The 9,626-nt window shown below is 42.6% G+C and overlaps 1 pseudogene; it reads right to left on the reverse strand.

Moving 5' to 3' along the window:
- The window catches only part of LOC119360215, a 19,721-nt pseudogene extending 11,111 nt beyond the window's left edge, over window positions 1–8,610 (reverse strand).
- Window positions 8,611–9,626: the final 1,016 nt, after the last annotated feature.

Here is a 9,626-nt window from a genome sequence, read left to right on the forward strand (position 1 = left end):
TTTGTTTATATTATGTTAGATTTTTTTATTAGATTAATTAGATTTTTTTTTTGTTAGATTAGATGTGTAGTAATTTTGATATGTAGTTCATAAATTTTTTTTGTTAAATTAGATTTTTTTTGGTTAGATTAGATGTGTAGTAATTAATTTTGTTCATAGAATTTTGATGATTTTTTTGTTCATAGTATTTGGGAAAAGGAAAAAAATAAGAAGTAGTTTATATATAGTTGAACTAGCTAGTTGATTTAATAAACTAATTTATTTTACTATATATAGAGGTAGTTTGTTTTTAGTAAGTACTACTTATTTATTTATAGTAAGTGCTTAGTAGTTGAACTAGATGGTTGATTTAATTAATAAAACTAGTTTTATTTAACTATATATAGAAGTAGTTGCCGCATCGACGTCGGCGATGCCTATCCCGCATCCTCGTCGTTGTCGACTCGGCGGTGGAGGCCTGCTTGATCAGGGCCATGTTCGGGACTGGGCTCCACCGGGCTGGTATTGGGAGGTGCTACCTTCCGGGGGACGTAGGTTGGTGAGGAGGCAGCCGTTGTTGACCCGATCCTTGTTTGGTGGCGGTCGCGTGGGCCAGTGACGGTGGTGAGGCATCCGGACACCGCGGAGGTGGTACGTCACCGTGTCAGCGAGGAGGACGAGCACGTCCGTCGCTACATGGTTGCATTGGAGGGCAGATTCGACAATACGTGGCAGGTTCTTCAGGGATCTCACAGGAGCTATGATCCTGTGATGGTTCCTTATCTTTGGGTGTCCACCGCCCGCGTCGATACCCGTCGGGCGCTACGGTTCTAGTTGTATTAGTGATAATATTCGACGATGTACGAACACCAAGAGATGATGTACTTTTGCTTATAATTATTGAATGCATGCTAATTTGAATACTATACTTTATTTTATGATTTGGTTTTGCTTATTTTATGATTTGGTTTTGCTTATTGAATGCTCATATTGGATAAGTTCTCCTTCATTCCCGTGTGCTAGACAATTTGATATAATAATGCATTCGGGAATGAAAGGAGGAGCTACGTACATCGATCATCGATAGTCAACCCGTGATTAATAATAATGATCTAGTTTAATATTTGAATTATGAACGTAGGCCGGAAATGTCGTACTCATCGGACGACGAAAACCGCCCGGGGGAGTGCGACTGGTGCCACGACGACCGAGGTATCTACGACAGGTTCATTGTGCTGGACGAAGATCGTCGCTTCAGCATTAAGCTCGAGGAGACCTTCGATGTTCATACGGTACGCAACCGACGATAATAGTTTTTTTCGTAATTACTCATGACTTCAACTATTTTAATCATGACAATATTTTTCATCTTTTCCAATTCGACTAGCTTATCCCATGTTTTGCAAGACGCTATGTCTTGGAGAGGATGGGTTTTGAAGACCATGAAAGTTTTGAAACCAAAAAAATTAGCCTAAGTACCCATCATGGTGTGGATTTTCAAGTAAAGCTGTACAATGCTCAGAGTGTAACCCATTTTGGTTGCAAAAATTGGGAAGCACTTTGCAAGATGTATGGTTTTGATGAGGGTATGCTTGTTACCATGTATCTTGGTGATCCTACAATCGAGCAAGAGAGACCTACGATTTTCGTCCTTGTGGACACACCTCCAATTCTTCCCCCATGTGAGCTTAACATAGTTATTAAGTAATTTATATTGTTTATTTCAAAATAGTTGACAACTTATTCTCCATTGACATCTTATTTTCATTCTTCAAAGAATGTGCGGAAGATGGTAGACAGAACCTACTACACCGAAGGCTCCGAACTAACTTATCAGGAGAAAAATCATCTGGTCGCATTTTGTACTGATCTTGAGAATTACAATGTCCACAATCGAACTCCTCAATATTATGGTCAATACGTGCCACTAGTGCACGTGTTGAACTACGGTAACTACCATGGAGATACCCTGGTAAGATTTTTTACTATTACAACATCCGTGCATCTTTTTGCACACTTCTAAAACTAGTACATCATATCATTGCTAACTACGAAGTTATTACTATGTTTTTCAACAGATAATCCCGGATGATTGTGTGCCTCATCTGATGTATACACACGGTAGCCTTCATGTTTTCAACATACAACCAGGTCGTCCTATGAATCTCAACTGTCCATATCGGGTTTCTAAAAGAAGTGGAGACATGACAATCAAAGAATGGAAAAAATGTATGGACAGTCGTAAGGAGCTTCTTGGAAGCAACATTCAGCGAAGGGCAAAAATTGGAGACAGGATGATCGCCATTCTTCATAATGGAGAGTCAGGGTCTATATTGTTTTATGCTATTTTACCTTAAGGGTGTTTAGCTCCTACCTGATACTGATGATCATGTGTTAAGAACAATTATGTAGGGTTGGGTTCGATGACTATGAGGATGATGATCGTATGACTTATTATTAATAACGAGTAGAAGTTGTATGATGATGCATGATTAGTATAGGACGAGTACTTGTTATTATATATGCTGATGTATGCGAGCATGCATGAGTTATTATATCAGCGGGTAAAATGAACATATATAGCAGCAGTGTTGGTAAACCAAGGACGAAGATATAAGAGAGGACACTTCTCTCTATTAGCTAGCTAATATAACAACCTAAAAATAACCCCTAAAACCCCTAAAGCAGCCACTTTCCAAAAAAACATGGACTTTTGGTCCCGGTTGGTGCCACCAACCGGGACCAAAGGCCCCCTGACTGGGCTGGGTGCACAGAGCCACGTGGAGGCACATTAGTCCCGGTTCTTGTTTGAACCGGGACTAATGGGTGGAGGTATTAGTAACGACCCATTAGTCCCGGTTCATGATCCGGGACTAAAGGCCCTCACGAACCGGGACTATTAGGTGTTTTTCTACTAGTGATTGCTAACTACGAAATTATTACTATGTTTTTCAACAGATAATCCCGAATGATTGTGTGCCTCATCTGATGTATACGCACGGTCGCCTTGATGTTCTGAACATACAACCAGGTCGTCCTACGAATCTCAATTGTCCATACCGGATTTCTAAAAGAAGTGGAGACATGACAATCAAAGAATGGAAAAAATGTCTGGACAGTCATAAGGAGCTTCTTGCAAGAAAAAGGAGGCGAAGCCCAAGAATTGGAGACAGGATGATCTCCATTCTTCATAATGGAGAGTCAGGGTCTATATTGTTTTATGCTATTTTACCTTAAGGGTGTTTAGGTCCTACCTGATACTGATGATCATGTGCTAAGAACAATTATGTAGGGTTGGGTATGACTATGAGGATGATGATCGTATGACTTGTTATTAATAACGAGTAGAAGTTGTATGATGATGCATGATTAGTAGGACTTGTTATTATATATGAACATAGCAGCATGATGTATGATGCGAGCATGCATGAGTTATTATATATCAGCGGGTGAAATGAACATAGTAGTAGCTAGCATTAGTAAACCAAGGACTAAGATATAAGAGAGGACACTTCTCTCTATTAGCTAGCTAATAACAACCTAAAATTAACCCCCAAAAGCCCTAAACCAGCCACTTTTTTTAAAAAAAAGAAGGAAAACCTCAGCTGCTGACACGTGGAAGCCTTTTGGTCCCGGTTCATGTCACCAACCGGGACCAAAGGACCCTTGCTGGGCTGCTCGCAGTGGCCACGTGGAGGGCCTTTAGTCCTGGTTCGGGTTATAACCAGGACTAAAGGGTGGAGGCATTAGTAACGACCCTTTAGTCCCGGTACAAGAACCGGGACTAAAGGCCCTTACGAACCGGGACAAATGCCCCCTTTTCTACTAGTGTAAATTAAAGCTCTTACATGGAACCTTCTAGAAAATAAGATGAATTGCAATTGTTTGATGACTGAGAGCATAGTTTGTTAGTTTTCAAGAAAGTTTATGGTCTATGCTTTAACTTGTGAATAGCTTGTTACTTGATCATGAGAAGCTTTATGATATGAGCTACTGTTATGATATATAATGATGCTAGAAAAAGTGATTGAAATTATCATTGATCAAACTTGTGAACTTGCTAGCATTCACACTTCATAAATTATTTATTTTATCATTTACCTACTCGATGACGAGCAGGAATTAAGCTTGGGGATGCTGATATGTCTCCAACGTATCTACAATTTATGAAGTATTCATGCTATTCTATTATCCATCTTGGATGTTTTATATGCATTTATATGCTACTTTATATGATTTTTGGGACTAACCTATTAACCTAGAGCCCAGGGACAGTTCCTATTTTTTCCTTATTTTTTAGTTTTGCACAAAAGAAATACTAAACAGAGTCCAATTGACCTGAAAATTTATGGAGATTATTTTTGGACCAGAATAAGCCCACGGAGCAACAGAGATGGACCAGAAGAGTCCCGAGGGCACCATGATGGTGGAGGGCGCGCCCTACCCCCCTGGGCGCGCCCCCTACCTCATGGCTGCCTCGTGGACCCCCCCCCCTTACTTGTTCCCAATGCCAACACCTCTTATATATCCCCAAACTTCCAGAACAGAACCTAGATCGGAGTTCCGCCGCCGCAAGCCTCTGTAGCCACCAAAACCAATCGGGACCCTGTTCCCGCACCCTGCTGGAGGGGGAAACCATCAGCGGTGGCCATCTTCATCATCCCAGCACTCTCCATGACGAGGAGGGAGTAGTTCACCCTCGGGGCTGAGGGTATGTACTAGTAGCTATGTGTTTAATCTCTCTCTCTCTCGTGTTCTTGATATGACATGATCTTGATGTACCGCGAGCTTTGCTATTATAGTTGGATCATATGATATTTCTCCCCCTCTACCTTCTTGTAATGGATTGAGTTTTCGCTTTGAAGTTATCTTATCGGATTAAGTCTTTAAGGATTTGAGAACACTCGATGTATGTCTTGCATGTGCTTATCTGTGGTGACAATGGGATATTCATGTGATCTACTTGGTGTATATTTCGGTGATCAACTTGCGGGTTCTGTGACCTTGTGAACTTATGCATAGGGGTTGCCACATGTTTTCGTCTTGACTCTCCGGTGGAAACTTTGGGGCACTCTATGAAGTAATTTGTGTTGGTTTGAATAGATGAATCTGAGATTGTGTGATGCATATTGTATAATTAAACCCGCGGATACTTGAGGTGACATTGGAGTATCTAGGTGACATTTGGGTTTTGGTTGATCTGTGTCTTAAGGTGTTATTTTATTACGAACTCTAGGGTTGTTTGTGACACTTATAGTAATAGCCCAATGGATTGATCGGAAAGAATAACTTTGAGGTGATTTCGTACCCTACAATAATCTCTCCATTTGTTCTCTTCTATTAGTGACTTTGGAGTTACTCTTTGTTACATGTTGAGGGATTGTTATATGATCTAATTATGTTATCATTGTTAAGAGAACTTGCACTAGTGAAAATATGAACCCTAGGCCTTGTTTCGAAGCATTGCAATACCATTTTTGCTCACTTTGTTACTTGCTACCTTGCTGTTTTTATATTTTTCAAACCTATATCTACCATCCATATTGCACTTGTATCACCATCTCTTCGCCCTAACTAGTGCACCTATACAATTTACCATTGTATTGGGTGTGTTGGGTACACAAGAGACCCTTTGTTATTTGGTTGCAAGGTTATTTGAGAGAGACCATCTTCATCATATGCCTCGCACGGATTGATAAACCATAGATCATCCACTTGAGGGAAATTTTCTACTGTCCTACAAACCTCTGCACTTGAAGGCCCAACAACGTCTACAAGAAGAAGGTTGCGTAGTAGACATTAGTAGGCGGCCAGGGAGAGCGCGTGGGCGGCGACAGATCAGGTGGCGAGAGAGGGAGGAGCAGCGGAGGGGGGAAGAGCATTACCGGCGGCGACGGGTGTAACCCTAACCGCTGCGGCGTCGGGCGATATCGGAAGCAGGGGGCGGGGGCCGCTCGGGGTTTTCTTGTGGTATACTAGTAGTGCTCGGTACGGGCCGGCACTACTGCTAAGCCCACTAGGTGTAGCGTTAGTGGACAAGCCACGCTACAGCTAAGTGAGCTTCCGTTTTAGCCCTGCGGCCCACGTAACAACAACGTTGCCCGTGCTGACCAACGCTACTGCTAAGCCGTACCAGTAGTGTGCTTTGTAACCAGCGCTACTGCAAATTACTAGTACTTGGGGGCCCAAATGAATGCTACTGCTAAAATTCTATGTATAAGCATTTTCCTAATAATGGCGGCGGCGGGATGCGCATGCGTGTGCGTGGGTGGATGTGTGTTTGCGTGTGTGTGTGAGGGCCGGCCGGGGTGGCTATGAGGGATGTTTGCCGAGTGCCCGTGATCTAGCACTCGACAAAGCCTAGGTTTGCCGAGTGTTTTTTGTCTGGCACTCGACAAACCCATTTTGTTTTTGTTTTCATTTTCAAACCCTAAACCACTGTGCGAGTGTGTGGGCTGGGTTAGGGGGTTTGCCAAGTGTTCCATATCTGACACTGAACACTCGGCAAACCCTATCTTTGCCGAGTGCCAGATAAGGGCACTCGGCAAACCTATTTCTTTTCCATTTTCCTTCTTCTTCTTCTTCTTTTCCATAATGAGTTTTTCTCTATTTGTTCCGATGTAATTTGAAAATACCTTGTCAAATTCACTCAACAATATATATTTGATTTTTTTAGGAGAATATTTTTCTATTATTTTATGCAGTTGTAACTCAAATTTAATTCATATCAATTATAATTCTATAATGGCACTTAATTATTAAAAGTATCAAAATGTACCAAAATTTCACATGTAACAATCTATGTTCTCTACTGCCTATAAAAAAAGTTTTGAAGTTAGACCCCAATTCGACCGTCACTTTGACTCCAAATCTCACCGAATCCTTCTCAATGCTATGATTCTTCTTTGAAGATGCTTCGGTTTGTAGGCATCATACGTGACAAATTGTGTGAAACCTTCTCAATTTTTTACCCTAGCCTCCACGTATGAGATCTTGACAAATCTCATGATTCAGACTTTGTTTGCTTTTTTTAGAATTTAAAAACCATTCGGCCACACATTCGTGGTCGCGTTTCGTGAACAAGATGTTCGGAATTTCCTTTCATCTCCGGGATAAGCCCTCACACTGGACTCAATAACATGAATATCATTTTTCTACTCATTCTATTCTACTATTTGAATCACTTGCAGTTCAAATTTGACTGATACCAAAAAATTCCGTTAAATGCAATAAATTAATTAAATATAGCAAAAAATCAAAAAATATACAAATTATGACATGGAGTACCACATGTTGTATGTGGAGAGTAGACAAAGTTTCGAGGGCAGAGGAGGAAAAAGACTTATTTCTTTGCGGAGTGCCAATAAAAAATACTCGGCATAATTACTGATTTGCGAGTGCCAGATAAAACACTCGGCAAACCTATATCTTTGCCAAGTGCCACTAACGGACACTCTGCAAAGGGCTAATGGCCCTGACGGCCGGCACACGTGGTCTTTTGCCGAGGGCCTATTCTTTGCCGAGTGTTTGGTTCCGGTTTGCCAAGTGTTTTTGTCCTGCACTTGGAAAAGATGTTTTCTGCCAAGTGTAAATAGTTTGCCCAGGGTTTCTCTGGCGGCACTCGGTAAATATGTTGTTTTCCGAGTGACCAAAGGAATGCACTCTCTATCTACTGTTTCGGGTAGTGAGGTTGTCAGGGAAATTAACCCCTGGATCACTCAAACGCACGCGGTCTCGTGGACTCGATGAACACTCACACACGCAAACACACAGGAGACGAAGACAGCAGGTTTTGCGACGCGCTCAACTTGCGTCTTTTCTGTTTCTCTTCCCCTTATTCTCTCAGGCATCACGGAAAACAAAACGTGGCCCAGTACAACGCAAAAGCCTCCTCACAATCCTATTTTCCCGTGCCATCCCACGGAGCATCGCAAGGAGGGTGACCAAGTAATCTATTACTCGATCTAATCCTATGCGTGCACATACACGTGACAGGTCCTATTTATTTTCAAGGTGCAAACTGCAAAGGGAAACCTACAGCACATGTGACATCACCACAACGTGTCAGCCTACTGAAAATAGATTTCCATCGTGACAGAAACTAAAACACAACAAGGTTTATTATATGACAGAGGTGTCATCACAGGGATCACCTTTAGTCCCGGGTCAAAAACAACCGGAATTTTATTGAGGATGGAAGATCGTTTTTCTACTAGTGAGTGCTAGCAGGAGCAGCAATCTTAGAGTCGCATAAGGTAAAGCACCAGCATTGAAAGGTATGACAGGTGCCGTTAAGGTTGTTGCCTTCGTTATTGCATACTCTGTTGCAGTCGTCGTCCTTAATCCATGGCCAGCACGTCCCTTGATAAGTACCGCTCAGGTGCTCGTTGCAACCATCCCAAAAACCTTCCGATGACTCTGCATGTTCGGATGATCCAGACATGAAAGTATTACGTATATAAGTATATGCAAGAGCGTCGTCGGTTAGCCAGCGAAAAGAATAATCGAGAGACGACATCGCGTCATTCGACTTGTTATAGCTTGTGCGTGTACCGTACCGGCAGTCAGGATGACGAGTAAGAGGACGATGGCGGCGGCTGCAGAGAGATTCTTCCTTGCTGAAGGCTCCATTGGTACGTTGTAAGAAGCAAAGATCCTGGTGAGTGTGAGCCGATGAAGGATGAGTTACTACTAGTGAGCAGAAGTTTGGCAACATATATAGGATAGAAAGGGAGCTAGAGAGACCTCATGTAAGTAGCTAGATACAAAAATATTCGGAGAAAGCAATGCAATAGCACCTCCGGAAGACCGGAACTAGTTTTTCCTTGTGCAAAAGCAACGTGGGAAACGAAGGCGATGAGTAGGTGGCCGGCGCAGGAGGCGAGCAGAACCGCCGTGAGCACGAGCGGCCGCCGGAACCTGTAACGCGCCAGGAGGGACTCGGAGTCGTAGCCGGCAGCGACGCGGCCGGCGTAGTTCCAGTGATGAGGGAGACGAAGGCGTCCAGGGTCTCGGGAGGGTACGACCCCAGCGACTGCCTGATCTAACCCATGTTGTCGATCGCCGTCAGCATGCCTACGGGATCAGAATGTTTTTACTGGTGCCTACGGGATCGAGTAGTCCTTGCCATGCACCCACTACGCCAGAAAACGTTTTTACTGATGGGTAAAACAACAATGTGCTGACGGGTGCTCGCCCGCCAGCACAGAGACCCGCTCTGCTGTCGGGTGATATAACCAACTGTTCACTCTGCTGGTGGATGACATAACCAGTCGCCAGCACAGTGAACCTGGGCGACATAAGCACCCGCTAGCTCTGAGAAATACTGTGCTGGCGGTTGGTTACGCCACCCGTCATGAATATTTATTTTCCCACCCTATTTATTATTTCATGTAATTTATTTATAATTTTTATTTTCCGCTAGGTTTTAGCCGTGGAATTTAAATATGTATCTCCAACCACATAACAACTAACTTAAATAGTAAATAATTCACATTACTAAACATTCCATTATTCTCATTATTCATCAAAATTGAATAGTAAATAATTCACATAATTCAACAAATGGAATAGAGCTATACTTCCATCTACTACTTATATCGTCCATGCACGAAAACACCTGCATCCGTCCGCCACCAACTCGCCTT

This window comes from Triticum dicoccoides, chromosome 2B (assembly GCF_002162155.2).
Source record: "Triticum dicoccoides isolate Atlit2015 ecotype Zavitan chromosome 2B, WEW_v2.0, whole genome shotgun sequence".
Lineage (NCBI taxonomy): Eukaryota > Viridiplantae > Streptophyta > Magnoliopsida > Poales > Poaceae > Triticum > Triticum dicoccoides.